The sequence below is a fragment of the Plectropomus leopardus genome, chromosome 1 (assembly GCF_026936395.1).
Source record: "Plectropomus leopardus strain MGB_pleo_1.0 chromosome 1, ASM2693639v1, whole genome shotgun sequence".
Lineage (NCBI taxonomy): Eukaryota > Metazoa > Chordata > Actinopteri > Perciformes > Serranidae > Plectropomus > Plectropomus leopardus.
Genome location: NC_142176.1, coordinates 36,619,672 through 36,637,545, shown reverse-complemented (window position 1 = coordinate 36,637,545; position 17,874 = coordinate 36,619,672). Strand labels below are relative to the sequence as shown.

General features: G+C 39.3%; 1 protein-coding gene across 2 annotated transcripts in view; it reads left to right on the top strand.

The window, feature by feature from the left end:
- Positions 1-17,874, top strand: part of LOC121941399 (myocyte-specific enhancer factor 2A-like) — a 55,011-nt gene that overhangs the window by 1,972 nt on the left and 35,165 nt on the right. The window contains exon 2 of one of the 2 annotated variants that reach the window (XM_088080846.1): positions 6,615-6,715. The exons of the other annotated variant lie outside the window; for it this stretch is intronic. The gene's annotated coding sequence lies outside the window, so the exon portion shown is untranslated. The remainder of the gene's footprint in view (positions 1-6,614; positions 6,716-17,874) is intronic. 2 annotated transcript variants of the gene reach the window in all.

Below are 17,874 nucleotides of genomic sequence, written 5' to 3'. Positions count from 1 at the left end.
AGATCCAGTTAAATTCACAATTTTTCCTGCTGTTGTTTATGTTTGTGTTTCAACATGTTATGTTATGTTTCATAATTGTAAAAACATGATAAACATCAATAACTGAATGCTACGTCTGTGATGTGACAGGACCGAAAAAGGGAACAATGACGAAGCCTTGCTGACTCGAGAAAAGCTATTTTAGGATTAAAAATTCTTTTGAACTCCTTCACAGTAAAAAAATGAATTAGGAAACTTTTTAACTTTGTGTGCACATGCCTGTGTCTTTTTTTATTGATCCAACTTGGCCCTTTTGAACGATGTTTGAAGCTTTTTGGCAGGTGCAGGAAAATTACATCACCAAAAGCAATGTCAGTTAGAAAAGAGAGAATGGCAAAACTTAATGTTCACAAACACACAGCTCTTTTTTGAAGGCTGGCTGTGGTTGCTTTATCAGTGCCTGTTATTGCTTTACAAATGTTCAGTCATATAACAGACAGCTCATTAAGATGATAAGCTTTGGGATGGGAACTTAACCAACTGAAGGGTGGGTGAGCAGACGTTCCAGCACACTTTGTGGCTCGAGGCAGATGTCATTTTAGCACCCCTGAATGTTATTCAACAGTACAATTCAATAAATTAATGGAAATATCCAGGTTCTTCTGACCAAGCATCCACGGTCTAACTTGCTCACATAACTTGGCAGGGCCGAGGGGGAATAATGAAAAAGTTGATAGCTAGTTTTGGAGTGAACCATTACCATTTCCTGGCCTCTCCTCCTTGAATAACACTCCTTCTCTCAATATTCTCAAAAATGTTAAATTGTTAAGAACATAATCACATTAAAGCCTTTGAAACCTGAAAGAACAACAATTTTCTTTTGCTACATTCAGACGCCTTTCAAAAGCTGTTTAACCCTTTGAAATAAGCAAACTGGTTTGATTTCTTTCAAGAAACATGGTAGAGAAGACAGTCAGAAACTTGGCAAGAAATGTCCCTAAAATTGCAAGAATTTAGTGCCAAGAAAAATACCTGAAAAATAGTTTTTGTTATGTTTTTTAAGAGAAAATAAAAAATAGGAAAAATGTACATATAATATATTATAATAATATATTATATATATTTGAAATGTTGTTACATATAAATATTTCTACATCGTTTTCTCAGTTCTCTGCACTTTTTTGGGATCATTTTCATGTTTTTTTTGTTAACCTTTTTTTGAGTGTGCTTGTTCTCAGATATTTTCTTGTCTTTTTATTAATTACTTTCCAATTTTCGTGTCTTGTTAAGTTGCTCATTGCCTTCTCTCCATGTTTTTCCATGAGATCAAACCAATGTGCTCAGGTTTGAAAGGGTTAAAGGAGATGTTTGTTTTGGCCAGTTATTTGCTGTTGGTCTTTGAGCCTGTCACAGTTTGCCAGTTAAAAGCCTTTTCAGAGCGTTATGGATGACCTAACTGATGCAGGTTTAATGTATTTTTTAATAGTTTATACTTTAACCGTGGAATCTTGAGAGACAGCCCACAGTGCATCAGCATTTTATCACCAAATTAATTTTACAACACCCTTTTGTCTTTGAAGAACACGAGTAATGAGAAAACCTGAGACTTCATGGGAACGTCTATGGAAAAGATCAGTCGTTAAAAAAGATATTGTTTAGGCTTGTAAGGGAGTCTAATCCACAGAACATCTCTCCACAAAGACCATTATTTTAAAAGTCTGATACGCAGGTAAATTGGAAAGTGGCTGGTGGATAGACCGAAAATATCCTGTTGTGGAGTTCATGCCTCTTTGGTGCCCCGCTACCTCGTCCCTGCTCTTTGTTTTCATATTCCATTAGAGGGGATAGCAGCATGTAGCATCACCTTCAATTATCCTCCCTGTCAGCGGACTGACAGTGCCTGTCTGCTGGCTTTAGTGATTACAGGCTTCAGGGGACAGGTAATCAGGTCATGGTTACACTGTCACCCTGTCAGACTGCTGAGACCACAGGGAGCATATGGGATGAAAGAACTCTCCCATCTCGAGTCAGTTATCGTTCAGCAGGCTCGGATACATGCTGATGTTTCTCTTCTTTTAGAGGTTTGTTATCATGTGAGCAAAGTTTTTTTGTTCTTTTGTGTGTATTTGTCCCTTTGTATCTTTTTGTGAGAAGCAGCATAAGTGAACATGTGCAAATCATCAACCCTAAGTTGAAGTACTTTTCTTACTTTGCATAATAAATGAATATTACATACACTATAAGCTACCTCAGAGCACCGCTGTGCCTGGTGGAGACAAAGTGTGGCTAAAAAGAAAGGGAAATTGTCTTTGTAGCTTACTTTATCCAGATAATTTAGTAATTCTGAACATCTTGTGTCCTGAAGCTTTGGAATGCATTTAACTTTACTTGTGGCCAAGTCACACACACGATCAAATTAGGACTTAAAATTTTATAATGTACTTCACTTAACGTATGACTATTACTATGTTCATTGCACAATCTTGTGCATTATGGTACATGCACATAATGTTCCGCTTACTGTAAATGAGATTAAGATGTATGTTTCACATGTTTACATCGAAAGGAACATTACTTCCATCTTCTCGTGATGGTTAGGTCAGCCTATTGACTGAAGGATGTGACATCAAGGAAACCCAATCATTGGTCATCTCTTCATGACTCAAATAATACAGGAATATTTATGGTGCTGCAGGGAAAAACTAATATCAAGACTGTGAGCATGTGGATAACATAGTATAACATATTTGCATGAAAGAAATTTCGGCATGTGTGCCAAGAAATATACCCCTCAAAAACAAGTCATCATACTCTGCACAATGACTGGCTGGATGTTTGATATCATTTCATGATAATGGCCATCACAACGTTGTTGTGTCCTTATGTAATCCAGCTTGAAACATTTCTGGGATCCCCGCCCATTTAATCAAATGCACTTGGTATGTATTATAGAGAAATGTGATTGCATGACTATAAATTTGATGCATACCATTTTGTTGCTGTGGAGTGCATTGGTTTAGTTTTTTTGCACTGTGGTTACTGGTAAAACTGAGAGTCCCTCTAGACTCTTAAGATTAAGCTACAACAACAGTGATTGAAGTGACTGATACCAGTTAATGTGATGTTTGTTGGTGGTTTGATAGAGATTTAGCTGTATTGGTGCAAGATATGTAAACTGAACAGGGTAAAGAAATCTAGAGAATCACAAAATAAGAGAATTAGTAGTAGAAAAATCTATAAATTAACCTCTGACACCAGACAGTGTTAAAAAGTCAACAAGAAATGTGTAAGGAAAGGCCTGTGTACTTGATGTTACTCACGGTATAAAGGACTGAAATTTGTATTCAGTTAGCTAACATGAGGTTACTGATTTTATCACAATAGTAATTTATCTGAATATTTAGCTGCAGATTTTAGATCTAAGTACAAATGATGCACCTAACCTTGTGTTTGAATCCCATGTTTTCATTGTTTTCACCATGTAAAGGCCTGTTTACTAATAGTCACCCTAATCTTGAAGTGATTTCCGTCTCTGTTCCATCTGGCTTGTGTGGTTGGCCGATTGCTCAGATAAATTCTTCTCTTTATTTACATCTGTTGCTAAAAACTGTGTTTGTATTGAAACTGGCCAATGCAGAAGTTAAAATACAGGATTTGAATAGAAATCCATTGTCACCTACAGTTAGCAAGTGCAACCTGGGTAAATGTAACAAAACTCTGCCATGCAGAACCCCCTAAATAAAAGATATGAAAGTCGCTGTATTGTAAAGCGATAAAATAACTTTTACCATCATGATTTATTTTGAAAAAAATGATTTAAAGAAGAAGCTTTCTAAACACAATCATATGCAAGCTGCATTTTATTAAGTCAACATATGTATTCAAGCATTTTCACATTGTTTCATACCCTTTTTTTCCAGATTTTTTTTCCATGAAAGTAAACCAAATTCCTGGTGTTACAATGATAACTGTAAAAAACTTGAGGTACTGAATATAGGCTGTTGATCAGTTAGTGAAAGAGTTGATGATTTCCTACAAGAAGTGAAAAAAAATCTCACTTTTGTGGCACTTTTACACTGACGGTCAGTAAACCTGGGCATTATATCGGCGCTATATCGGCATTATATCGATATCATGATTGGAGACTAGATGTAGTGTAAGATTTTGGATATCGTAATATATATTAATATTAATATAAGTGTTGTCTTTATTTAATTTAAAGGCTGCTTTACCGTAAAGTGAAGTAGTTCTCTGACCTTACCAGACTGTCCTACTTGTTCTGTTGTTTTCCTTTACTCAGTATGTCAATATTTTGTAAAAGCACCAAAGGTCAACCCTACAATGCTGTTGCATACTGATATCAAGGTACATGGTCAAAAATATCATGATATTTCATTTTCTCCACATCGCCCAGCCCTATACAGACTTAAAGGTAGTGTGGAAATAAAAGCTGTTCCCAGTGACATGACTGTCTTTAACCACTTGTCCTCCATGACAGTTAGGTTCCTTTGTGTGGCTGTATGGAGTCCATGTGTTCCCCAGTGGTATTTCCTCTCCCTCCTAGTTTCCTTAATGATAGAATTTTTGGGGCCTTGTGGTAAACAGAAATAGCAACACTTCTGAAGGACAGACTTCTCTTTTTGCACCACACGCTGAGGAAATAGAGGCTGCACTGTGTGTGTGTGTGTGTGTGTGTGTGTGTGTGTGTGTGTGTGTGTGTGTGTGTGTGTGTGTGTCTCTGTCTGTCTGTCTGTCTATTTTATTGAGAAGCTATTTCAAGTCTGTGACCGACTGACTGACTTCGTTTTTTCTAGTCAATTACATGGACTGCTTTAGCGAGGCCGAGCTAATGCAGGCTGCTACTGTGTGCACTAATGCATTTCTTATCCACTTTGATTAGCTGTGGCGATGCCTGGCTAAACCAATGACATGCTGTATCACACACAGAGGAGAAGATGAGAGGTTTAGATGACCGCTCCTGCTGTGGAGGCTTGTTGTGTGCTTGTTACCTGTCCGTGCTGATGCTAACATCCAGACTGATGTGATTATGGAACAGCACAGGCTGATATTAGTTCGGTCTAATGCACACAAATCTTCAAGTTTTTTGCAGCACACATGGAATATCCCTTTTTTATTTTATGTGATTATACAGACATCATATCTGTTTTGGAAAAAATATTCTTGTTTCCAGAAAGGCTTCATTCATTGCAGATGGTCCTCACAAACAGTTGTGTGCACACTTGTGTTATGTGTGATGAGTCATTTTAGGAGAAAAGCAGTCTGTTCTGAATGAGAGGGGTGTTCTGGAGAGGTGAATTACTGCTGTTATTGAATCTGCAGAATAACAGAACTGGGGGATCATTTTCCTTCTTCGGTATTTAAAGCAGAAAACTAACATCTTTGTCAGTTGCAACTACAATTTAAAGTTGGCAGATGCTATAAGCACTCAGGTGTCCAAAACCAACAATGTTATATTCACCTGGGTGGAACAGTCAATGTGACTATTTACACCTGGGTGTGTACAGTATAGCATAATGGCAGAGGCAAGCACCCAGGTTTCTGTAGCCATCAATGTTATTTACACCCATGTGTATATGAGCATCCTAGCAACGTTGTAATATGATGTACACACCAACAGGTCTATTCAGCTATGCTGCTAAAGTTTATGTGCACAATGTGCATCCAGCAGCTTTATACGTCAAAAAACTGAAAATAATAAGTCAACAAAGTCTAAAATAATGAGCTAATGTTGACTCACACAGGACTTGAAAGCCAGTCTCGAGCGTAAAAAATTCCTCTGCTTGACCCATTGATCCACTACGACTTACTCCCTCCATGGGCAGTGTTGCTCTTTATACATGGGGCCGACCGATATTGGTTTTTCAGGGCTGATACAGATACCGATTATTAGTAGTTAATGAAACCAATAACAGATATTTGGAATCAATAGGCATTTACAATAAAATGAAAATCTTTTGGTCGATATTTAGAATTTGGAGTATAACAAACTCAAACACAAAACTTTGTTTAAATGCCTTTGCAAATGTTTAATCAAAACTGAAATGTTCAACATCATAGACGGAAAGTTCCCAGCAACTTAAAAAAAAAAAAAAAAGAATCAGGTTAAAATTAAAATTAAAAAATGAATAAATTAAAATAGCTCCCTGAGGATTTACAAAGTAAAAGTTCCTCCCATGCTGACACTTTCTTTGCACTTTTTAATTTATTAATTTTATTGGCAATCGTTAAAATAAAAAGCTGATACAGATAATTGGCAAAATGCCAAATATTGGTCCCAATAATCAGCCAGGCCAATAATCTGTTGATCCCTACTCCATATCACCTGGCAGTACGTCCATGGGGTTTTTCATATAAATGTATTAATCTCAGAGAATACCCAAGATTGGCTTGTGCTAGCGCCAAAATATGACCTCCTTGCCCTAATCCGAACCACTTCCGACCTCCATATGTCAGCGTGACAAGCACTAGCAATTACAGCATGCAGTGAGATCCATGATAATGTGTTGAAGGTATGGGTGTTGATAGCCAAATAGCTGCAGTGTGACTATTCTCAGCCGGATAAAACAGACACTAGAAATTAAGAAACAAAGGCTTTTTTCTTTTTTTTCTTTTAGAGTCTCAGATCTAAAAGAGGAATTGCTGTTTTGTGTATCCGTCCTCCCAGTTTGAGGTTGAAGTTCATCCTCCTGCCAGGGCACGTACCAAACACTTTCAGGTAATATCTCATGTCTCTTTATGATTTTTACTCAGTCCTTCCTTAAAGTTCTTGGAGCAGCTCCCACGAGATCCAGTCCAAGTGTCTGTCATCCAACACCACAACAGTTTTATTGATTGGGCCTCCATCTCTGGCTGTACTTAGGCCGGGGCTGTCCAAAGCCTTTTTTAATCGGGGCCAGACAAGATCATGTGAAAATACATGATCAAAATACATACATACCTCGACATAGGTTGCGATTCAGTGTATTGGGATATATTGCAATACTGTAGGCAAGGCGAAATACTGTGGTATTTTTAAAAACTAAACTTAAAGAAAACTGTCATAAAGATCCACCATATGCATAAAATTTGCCGTTTACTTTTTTAAACTGTATTGATTTAAAAAAAATACTGTATCACGAAACATAAAAAATCAATATTTAAATGTATCGATATTTTCTGACAACCCTACTTTGCTGTGGCCATTTCTGCTACCTAGCAGGAAATGTCGGCTGTTACTTAACCGTGCGTTTGCTTGTTTGTTATCTGTTCATAAAAACACGTTTGTTCCGGCTGTGTATTTTCTGCTTGGTACATGTCTTGGTACATGTGATAGTCCTGCCACCGTGAGATGAACGAAAAAATGTGAAGTGATCTGCTTTTATTAACCAATAATGTGCAGTGTTTCCTCTAGGATTTTTTTCAGCAGCGGGGGGCAGGCTCTCCGGGGAGCTGTGGCGGCGTAAACAAATGACGCTTTTTAAAGGCTGAATGTAAAAATAAAAAATAATAACAAAAATTCAACAATAAAATAATAAAAACAATAAATAATAATTTCTTGATGGAGCTGTAATCAGTGGCAAAGTTTGCACCCAGGCTCAGAACAATGGATTTTTCTTGGTTTTTTGTAGAACAGCTCTAAGGCTCTGTTGTACGGAAATTCCCCAAGAGGCCCGTTGATGCTCAGCAGCATACATGCTGCAAGGTGATCCCCCTGCAGCCTGTTTCTCAAGTCAGTCTTCACCTACAAATAGAAACAATAATTTTTTTTTTTTTTTTAAATTTTTTTTTTCAACCCATTTAGGGTCCCAGCCTGATAGCCTGTGTTTCCCTTTATGTTTTTCTCCTCTACTCTCATCTCTCTCTCCTGCACCATCACTTTGCTCTCCTGCTCCTTCACTCGGCACTCCCCCTCCTGTACTCTGCTCTCCTTCACTTTGTTGCACTGCTCCTCCCTGTCTGTTACTTGTCTTATACGATTACATAAAACATTAACGTTAGATAATTTACACTCACGTCACATTTGATTACAAGTGTGAACATAATTTTTTACCTAACCATCATAATTTGAGTCAGTAAAAAGGCTAATGATACCTGACTAGCGCCATCCTCATCAGGTGTCTTTCTCTTCCTTGAAAAATATTTGAACAAGCTCATCTGAAAATGCAGTCAGCAGTTACATCATGGCGTGTATATCGCTTAATGCTATCAATTAGTTTACTCACGTTAGCGACACTGAGTTGAGTTGGCACCGGGCCCAATTAACTTAAGCTACTTAACCTTAGCTGGCCATCAATATTTTGCGAATGTTTATTTAACTAATAAAATCTATTATAAGTTTTCTTAAGCTAATAAGTCTACCTTTTCTCTGGTAAGTTGCACGCTGTTTTCAAGCCGACACTCCTCTGACTCTCCGACCTGATGCCTGGATGCGAGTAGCTAATTAACGTCGGCACCAGTTAGTTGTGTTGGGGGGTGGGAGGGGGCGGTGGTATCTACCCCAAAAAGTAGATACGGAGCAAGATAGTTATCTGCCTCAGCACTCGCGACACCCAACGCAGTGCAGGATTGTGCTGTGATGCGGCGGTGGTGTATTTGCAATTTAAAAAAAAAAAAAAAAACAACCAAAAAAAAAACGACATTTGAAGGAGCGGCGGGTAGGATTTAGGAGTGGCGGGCCGCCACTCCTAAATGAGTGTAGAGGAAACACTGATGTGTGGGGCCTCATATAGTATATTTTGAACAACAAGTCAAGAGCTGTTAAAATTGGTTTGAGGGCCACGATTGGCCATCAAGCCAAACTTTGGACATGCCTGTCCATATCTTTTCTCTTTGCCTGGGGACAGCTCTGTCTCATAAATACAACTATTTTGGTTTTAATGTTATAAAGCCACATATTCAGTTAACTGAAATAAGCTACAGTAAGCCCGGCACTGAATATTTACTGAAATGCTCAGAACTGCATTATGCAACTCCGGTTCTCCTGATTCAAATTACTTGCAGACAGTATTGAGGGGTCAGGGGAAATATAAAATTTGTTTAATGTGTATCTTTATGTGGAAGTAAGATTGCAATCATGTTTACTGTGTTGAGCAATACCTTCTGGTGAAGGCTATAGCTGATGTTCTCTCCAGTCTCCTCTCCTTTCACTGTGGTTTCTGGAAGACCTCCTAATCTATTGGACTTGAGAACTCTTCCTGTGGGGACGCCCCAGTAATCAGGCCTGAGCTGATCCTTCCAAACCAGCCAAACCTCTGGCTGCCTGCCGTCTGACCGCTGGGCCACACACCCGCACGTTTGATGCTAAAAATGCCGCAGAGGAGCTCAGAAATTACACTCAGTAAATACAGAAATCAAATATAACAATTTCCAAATATTAGCCTTGCAATCTACTTTCCTGCAGGCATATAAAACTACCTTTGTTGCTCACAGTAAATAGGTTTCCCTTTGCTCTGCCAAGTCAAACAGTAATATTGGGTCAATGGCAGCGTGGCCTGGCTTAATTAAACTCAGTGTTGATTTGCAGAGACAGGGTCCAGACCAGAGAGCGGTTTGGGTCTACTCAGAGTCCTGACGCTGTTCTTAATAGTGCCAACACTTTATTAATGAGGCTGTACATGGAGATGCTCTCACTCCTTGCTGAGTTGAGCAATAGGTTATACTAGCAGCTTTCTCAGACCCTATACAAGAGTATAATGTTTAACTTAAAGCAGTGAGAGAAAAAATAAATATATTGCTGCAAGTGGGCCTCCAGGGTTAAAGCAGAAATTGAAAGTTAAAAGCTGTGAAGGATCAAAAACGTATTTTCCAATGGACCTGTTAAAGATGGGTGAGGTTTTATGAGGATTGGACAGAGACGTCTTCATTTATGACCAAATCTGTGCTACTTTTGATAATCTTGGCCCAATAATGATCCACTAATAATCTAGCCAGGCAGACTTTGGTAGTTCTTGAGGCAAATCTGTAGTGGAGTGTCCATCGATGGATGTCTTTACCAGGTTTCGTATAAACCAGACTCATGTGTAGGAGTAATGACTGTGAGTTGACCTTTAATTAGTTGACCATCTGGCCAATTGACATCATATTTGTTGAGTAGCAGTTGGTCACAGCATCCAGTCTCCAAATAATCAATAAACCAGCACAAAAACAATAGAGTTTCTGCTAGGGCTGGGCAATACGTAGGTATTATATTAATGTTGTGATATAAGACTGGATATTGTCTCAGATTGTGGATATTATAATATCCAAGTGTGCTGGTTTTAAAGGCTGAATTACAATAAAAGGGTGTACTTTTCTGGACTTACCAGACTGTTGTACCTGTTACCCAATTAGTCATTATATCCACATTACTTACCAAAAATGTCATTGTCTAGGCCTATATATTTTGTGAGGTTTTTGAGGTATTTGGTCAAATATTTAGGGGGTTTGTTTCTCTCCCTATCACCCAGCCCTAGTTTTATCCCATCTAGCATGAACCCCTTTGATATTATTATGAAATGAATATGTCGTTGTAAATGCAGGACCCCTCATATCTAAGTTGCTAAAAGGAAATTTTGGTTAAATCCAGCCTCTGGCTTATTTTGCTTGGTTTTTACATTATAATGATTATAGAACGCTTCTCATACCTTCAGTTAACTGGTTATCTTATGATGTGCTGTTTTTTAGAAAAAAAAATTGAATGATACTGTGCATGATATTGGTTGGCTGATCGGTTGTAGCTCTTCTCAACTGATGTACAGTATACAGGATTGTCTGTTTGAGGACTGGAATAGTAAACTTAGTTCAGTAAAAATGCATAATGTCACTAAAAAAGAGGAATAAATTGGGTTTTTGTTGAAACTGAAGTCAGCTTGCCTTGTTGTTGCCCTTCAGTTCAGGCTGACATTAATTTCCCACAGAAGCACCCAGTGTGATCTCACACATGGTTTACAGCAATTATACACCCCAATCCCAGGTGACACATCTGATCCCCACTGTAATATCTCTTCTCATGCCAGCAATTCAGTGAAAATATACATGTGTACTCACAATCTCATAATTTGTCCCCAGAATTATCTGCAAAGCTTTTATCAAAGACAGGAAATGTACATGGTACAAGGTACAAGGTAGATTTATTGTCATTTTTCTTTAACGTGGTTTTAAGAGGAAATTAAATTAAAGTTGATCCTAAATCCTGCTACATGTATAATAACAAGGTTATTTTATAATGCAAACTTTACAAGCACTTAATCCATCCTATAATGAGAGTGAGACTTAATTCTGATTAAAATGTGTGCAGCACTTTTGTTTCATTAAATGATACTCAAACAATGAACAGCTTGAATGGGGGCTGTTGAATGATAGTAGTTTCTCTCTTTACAATGGACAGAAGCTGTAGTTGAAAAGTTGGAGTGTGTGTTGGTTTGCACTTTTGAAGCACCCACTTCTTATCCATCTATTAATCGGGGGAAATACTTGTCTTTGGTGTCGAACACAGCAAATTCAAGGTTGAACTTAAAATTTCACCATAAAAAAGTTCAGCCACTTGGATAATGCCAAAGCTTTGATTTTTTTAAGTTATTCATCTCCATATTCCACTCACACTCCACCTGAAATGATGACGTACAATGCTGTAGTGAATTCACTTGAAGTGCCACTTGCAAAAAGCACTTTCTGATACTTCTGTATAACACTGATGTAAAATTGATAAAGGATGAATGTACGTGGAATGACTTGTATAATGTTTTCCACTGAACTCTGCATGTCCTGTTCATATTCCAACTTTAAAAAGAGTCCACTGCTTCACCAGTAATCTTAAAGATAGATGATAGTGTATGTGTGTGTGAGAATGTGTGTGTGTGTCTATGGGGGTTAGGGGTGGGGGAGAGGAGATTGCCTGAAGGACCCTCAGGATAGAGGCCTCAGATCTACTTACCAACGCTTCACAACATTAAAAGGATGATATTACTTTGCTGAAAGCACAGAATTTCAATGAGAGCAGGAACAAACAAAAATGTTAAAGAATTCATTATAATATCATTTAGTAGATCAAAGGCTAGAGATACTTCTCAGTGATGAAGATATGTGGCTCTGCAAACTCATCTGCAGTGAGCGTAGAGCAGGAGACGATCTACAATAGATACCTGCACATTTTGCAAAGGCAGGTCAGTTCAGGACTGCGACCAGTTCACGCAATTATCTGATATTGGCAAAATTTACAAAATAATGTCTGCAGCCAAACAAAAAATGGGATCTGAACAATAAATGCAGTCTGAGCACTACAAGGCTTGCAGTGTGAATGTAGCCCATGAGAGCCTATGTAAAGCTCTGAAAAAAATGGTGGGAGCTGAAGATTTGGGTCTCTGTAGATTCATCACTATGACTGAAGGCCTTTGCATACTGAGTCAGTTTTTAGTCTAAAAATAAAATAAATAAATACAACCTCACCCTGTGTCAGTCACGTTTGCACATTAAGTCCAAAACCTTTGCTGTTACTAAAGTTTTTGGAACGGGTTCAATGTCCTGTGAAGACACATCACATTTTAAATCCCCAACATTAAGTTAAGCTGCACTTCGTCCCAGAATCAGATGGCCGCAGCTAAGAGCGGCTGCTGCAGCTTTCCATAGATGTTGCGTGGCAGCGCGCAGCAGACTGCACATTGCTGCTTCTGGTGCATTTTGGCGGTAGTCTCTTGGCCAGGCAACCTGGTACTGCAGTCAAAGTAGATTTCTTATATGTGAGTGTGTTGGGGGGTCCATGACATGGAATTGTTTGGGGGCAGTTGTGGTTGGAATTTTTATTTTATTTTATTGGCCCAGCTGAGCTGCGGGTTCTTTTGCCTGTTATACATATTATATTCTACATGCTGCATTATTACAGTGTGGAAACAACATATTTAACCAGGACAGCGCCACTTCACTCAGTCCAAGATCACTTCACCTCAGTGTCACAGCTGATAGCTTTGCAGGGAAACATGACAGTGGCAGAGAGCAGAATGGACATATTGTGTCAGTATTGAAAGTTCAGCTGAAGACCAATTAGTGTTTTTTATGAAAGGAGCGGGGTATGGAAGCATAGCCATATTTTACAGGGCAGCTTGTGTTTCCATCTGTGCTGCAGGCATGACATCAGTGTCTCTGTGTTGAGACAGGAAAATCTTATCCCACTGCCACTGTCATAAAAGCAACACAATAATGAAATGACATCACAGTGGGCCAGTAATTAAATGAGTAGACTGCTGTCTTGGACTTTTTACAAGGCTGGAAGATTGTGAGTAACAGTGCAGTGGAAAAGGGTGTCAGAGAACGCAGCTCTGAAGCTATTAGCTTATTGAGTGTAAAATTCACTAGCTTATTATCATATTTCTTTGATAAAAACACATTTTGTCATCATGATGCCCTCACATAAACATATATACACACTCACAGAGCCTTTTCTGTACAGTCTCCTTATAGTGACTCACACTTGACACAGAACCACAGCATCTTAGTTTGCAAGCTGACCGGGTTGAGTTGGGTGGTATGGCAGATGACACTTTAAGCCATCTAATCTCCCTGGCCTTCAGCCTGGCATTAAATGGCTGGGCTGCTGGTGGAGGGAGATGAGTTTAATTATTACATTTCGGGCAAAAACTCATTAGCTCAGTGACCTGCAAAGCAGCAGAGGCCAGCGTCGATACTGAGGCTGCATGATACCAGAGGCTAGCCCGTCTGACTGTGGGTGATGAATTAATCACAGTCCGTGCTCCTGCCGTGCCTCGCAGCAGACAACACCAGCTCTTGGTTCCCTCGCTCCTGCCTTGCTATAAAAGACACAATAAGCCACAGAAAAGGGTGAAGTGGAACATTTTAAACTTGACTTCACTGAATCTCAGGTTTTGTCATTGGGCAGATTTACAAGGAGACTCATTTGCGACCGCTTTTGCTGGTTGTGATGTGTGATTGTGTATTGCGCCAGAGCATCATTTGCATAAGAAAATGCAAATTTCATTGCTGGTTCTTTTAAGTAGCTGCAACTCCATTATGTTTTTACATAAATTGTCATTCACTTTCCTTACATCAAAGAAAACTCACAACTGGGCATGTGGGGAGGGTCGGCACATCGAGTGCTTCTCTAAACAGGGAAGTGTTAAACACTTCAGACAGTAAACAAGCCTGATCTCACTCCACCTCCCTCGGGGAGCAGGTCCACCACATAGCCTGCCTGTTTAACATGGAGAAGTTCCCTTAAGAACTTTTATAAAAAACTCCACTTATGAGAACTTCAAAGAATGTCCAGGCTAGCAGGGGAGAGGAATCTTCCATCAGACCGCCTGGTTACGCCTTGAGCAAGAGAGCCTCTCTCTCCGTGCTGATGGATACAATGCAAATAAGCTGCAATAGAGGAAGAAGGACATGATTGAGGGAAAAAGGGAAAAGAGAGCAAGGAGATGAGCAAAGCTGCAGGGAAGGTAAAGACGTGACTATGGAATCTGTGTCATCAGTCCTTAACACTTTTACAAACAGCGATGAAACAGAAACTCTTTCATCTTCCAGCAAATAGACACGAATCTCACCATGGCTGTTTCCAGGCCCAGCATCAGCGTCGCACACATCGGAGACAGTGCCTTACTTTATGCTACTGGTAGCAGAATACTGGGGGGTTTACCCGGTGGTGCATGCTGGGTAACATCAGCTTGACGCCTCATTGATTCACTGTGGGAGTGACTGGAGCAGAGGTCATGGTAGGGTCAACACAATTAGAGATGAACCCATGGTCTTTAATGAGGAGGAGGGATGAAAGGGTCGCCAATTACTCTGTGCTGCTTTATGCTGCAAAACAACCTGGTTCTTTTAAGAGCCAGCGTGATTAACCTTCAGCAGCTCTGCCTCTGTTTATTCTTTACATGAGAAGACGTTGAAAGAGGGGGGCTGTTAATTAGAGCTCATGATGTTAGAACTGTTTTTTTTTTCCCTAGAATTTGCTATTATTTCACTTATTGTTGACCCGTTTATTGGGGTGTACTGGGGTCAACAGGCCAGTGTTAGAGGGGCCCTGCCATGTTTTCTGGCACACTGGATGCTACAAGATAAAATGTATGGTACTGTATGTGTACACACATGCAAACACACATGGGGGGAGTGATGTAAGAGTTTCTAAACCATCATCTAAAGAACGACCGGAAGAATACTTTTCTGCGTTCTAAAGGTAGCACTTAAAAAACGCTAAGTGAAGTATGAAAAAAACATCAGTATGTGTGAAAGTGTTGAAAATCAAGTTTTGAGCAGTCAGTAGTCCTTTTTACATGGAGATTGTGCCACAGGGCCGCTAGGTCCCTTCTTTACACTGCCTTTACATTTTTACTCAGAACCAAGCAACGGCAGCATCATGCTGCTCCAGTGTGTGATTTTTAGACAGCATGCCATCATAGGGGAACCAAAAACAGGTGGAACGGGTCTACGCATCTGCCTCTATCGAGACATGTAACATATGTGTTAGCAGTGTGTCATTTAGAATATTAAACGCATTAACACGGGTATAACAATTATTTTACTTCTCTGTTATAAGGTGGTTGATCTTGTCCTCTGTTTGGAGAGGAAGGAACTTATTATTGTTGAAAGTTATTGTGTTTACTGTTTGCAGACATTAATGGCTGTTTTTTGTTTAGTTAGCTGATAACTGCTGCTAGCTGCTCTGTAAATCTCCTGCCATCAGTCGCACACATAACATGTTGTCAAAATATCACACCTGCCCTGCCCATGGTCTTGTCCTGCTAGCAGTCTCTTTGACATTGATTCGGCACTGTTACAGCCTCCCATGGCAGCTTAAAAGCGAGATAACTCCGTCCCCGCATTCCATGAACGTACCTTTAATACTGAACAGTGAGGTGGCCTAACAGCATGATATTACCGCCTTGAACAAGTAGTTTAAAAGAGGCTAGTGTCTACAGACAACCTTAATCAGAAAACTAAGATGAACTCAGTCTGAGTTGCTGAAGTGTTTGTATCATCTCTGTCATCTGTGTTCCTGGATGGTTAGTCAAAAGACTTATTCAGTAAATGTGAAGCTGGAGCCAGCAGCTGGCTTGCTTATCTTAAAAACTTAAATAGAACTTGCATAAATACTTGAAAAAGTGGGAAACAGACAAAAACTGGATTGTAAAAATGTTAAGATGTGGTTTTACAGCGGGGAGGGTTTTGGTGGATTTTACCTTTTTACAGAGTCAGGCTGACTATCTGAGTGGCTCCTTTCCCCTGCTTCCAGTTTATGTGTAAACCTAAAGTAACTGTAACTGTCTCTTGGCTAACTCTCAAGAAAGTAAATAAGCATATTTCCCAAAATGGTAAAACTATTCTTTTAAATGCTCCCAAGTTTAAATGAAATAACCTTTGATTTTGTCTGTTAGTTGTTTCGATAGGAACCACAAGTTATTCTGCTCTGGCACTTTGTGTAAGTCAGTTTAGATATTACGTTAATGTCCAGCTTCATGAGAAAAATGTTCATCTTGACATGTGTGGGAGGAGGCAGTTGAGAGGGGGAGTTCTCCCTCTCTTGTGGTCAGACAGATAGGTCATGAAACAGGAAGTACTGTAGTTGTCATGGCTAACAGGAAGCTGGCAGTGTGGAGGAGTTTTCCTCTGTGTTTTAGCCATGTCCCATGCTGCTGTCATCATTCTGTGGTAATGAATACTTTTCTATGACTTGACCATGTGGTGATTTCAATTCAGATGCCCTGCATTTCCAAGTCTCAAAAGCTGCACAACATATCTTTGCTCATAAGAACACAAAGATCATGACATTATTGATTTTCATTGAAAGTTGGTCATCGAACCTGTGTGTCTTTGGACAGTGGAAGGAAACTGGAGCCCCCAGAGGAAATTCACACAGGCACAGGGAAACAATGTAAACACAGAAAGCTCCTGGCTGGCTGGTTGAACACACATGCTGGAGACAGCACTTAAATGCATCACCAGTGCAGTGCTGTGACGCCTCACTCCCACATTGTACACCTCATATTTCCTAAGAACTGCTCAGTAAAGTCATAGGTCAACATCATCTGTCACCAACATTTTGGAGTAGTATGGAGTTAGCTGACTTGCAACTCCAAAGCTTGATATTTCAAGATCCTGTAAATTAATAATATATATCAGTCAATTATCAATTACATTTCTAAATAAATAAATAAAAGACATTAATAAAGTCAAACTGGATATAGACAGTAATTTTTGCTTCAATCTATAATTATAACCTAAATGTTTGTTTGTTTTAAGCCCTAAAATCTAGGAATTCTATTGATAAAAATTTTGGGAAGTATGCTTTTTGGTTTCTTACAGACAATTTGATGAGAGGTTTCATACCATTCTCATAATTGCACCATATGGAGCCAGGCTAACTGATTCATCTGTTTTTTCCAAACTTTATGCTAGGCAAAACTGGTTTCAGCTTTATATTTAACATACAGATATGGGAGTGATATTGATGTTATCTAACCCTTGACAAGAAAGCTGGGAACAAGTTCCCAAAATTTTAAACACTTCCTTTATACCTGCCTGGTGTTCATGTGAGCTCAAACCTGCAACTGTGCACTTTTTCACATTGTAATTATCTTAAAGTGGAGGTAAAGGATGAATTTATTGACAGCTGTATTAGACAGAAAGACTGTTTTTATCAAACTGATAAGACACCATTTTTACTTTCTGCTCATCATGCAGTCATGCACAACATTCAGTGTACTTAATGTGTTGAAAAATACCTTAGGCTCCATTTATCGAAGCAATTTTAATGGACACTCTGCTATTGTATCAGCAGGCATAATAACAGATATGAAATCCTGTGCAATCCAACCTTGGAAAAGTGTGTTTCACACCCTCACAAAGCATGGTCACGCTTCCAAAGATCCACAGGAATTGGATTTCATGGGTGAGATAAAGAGGAGAGCG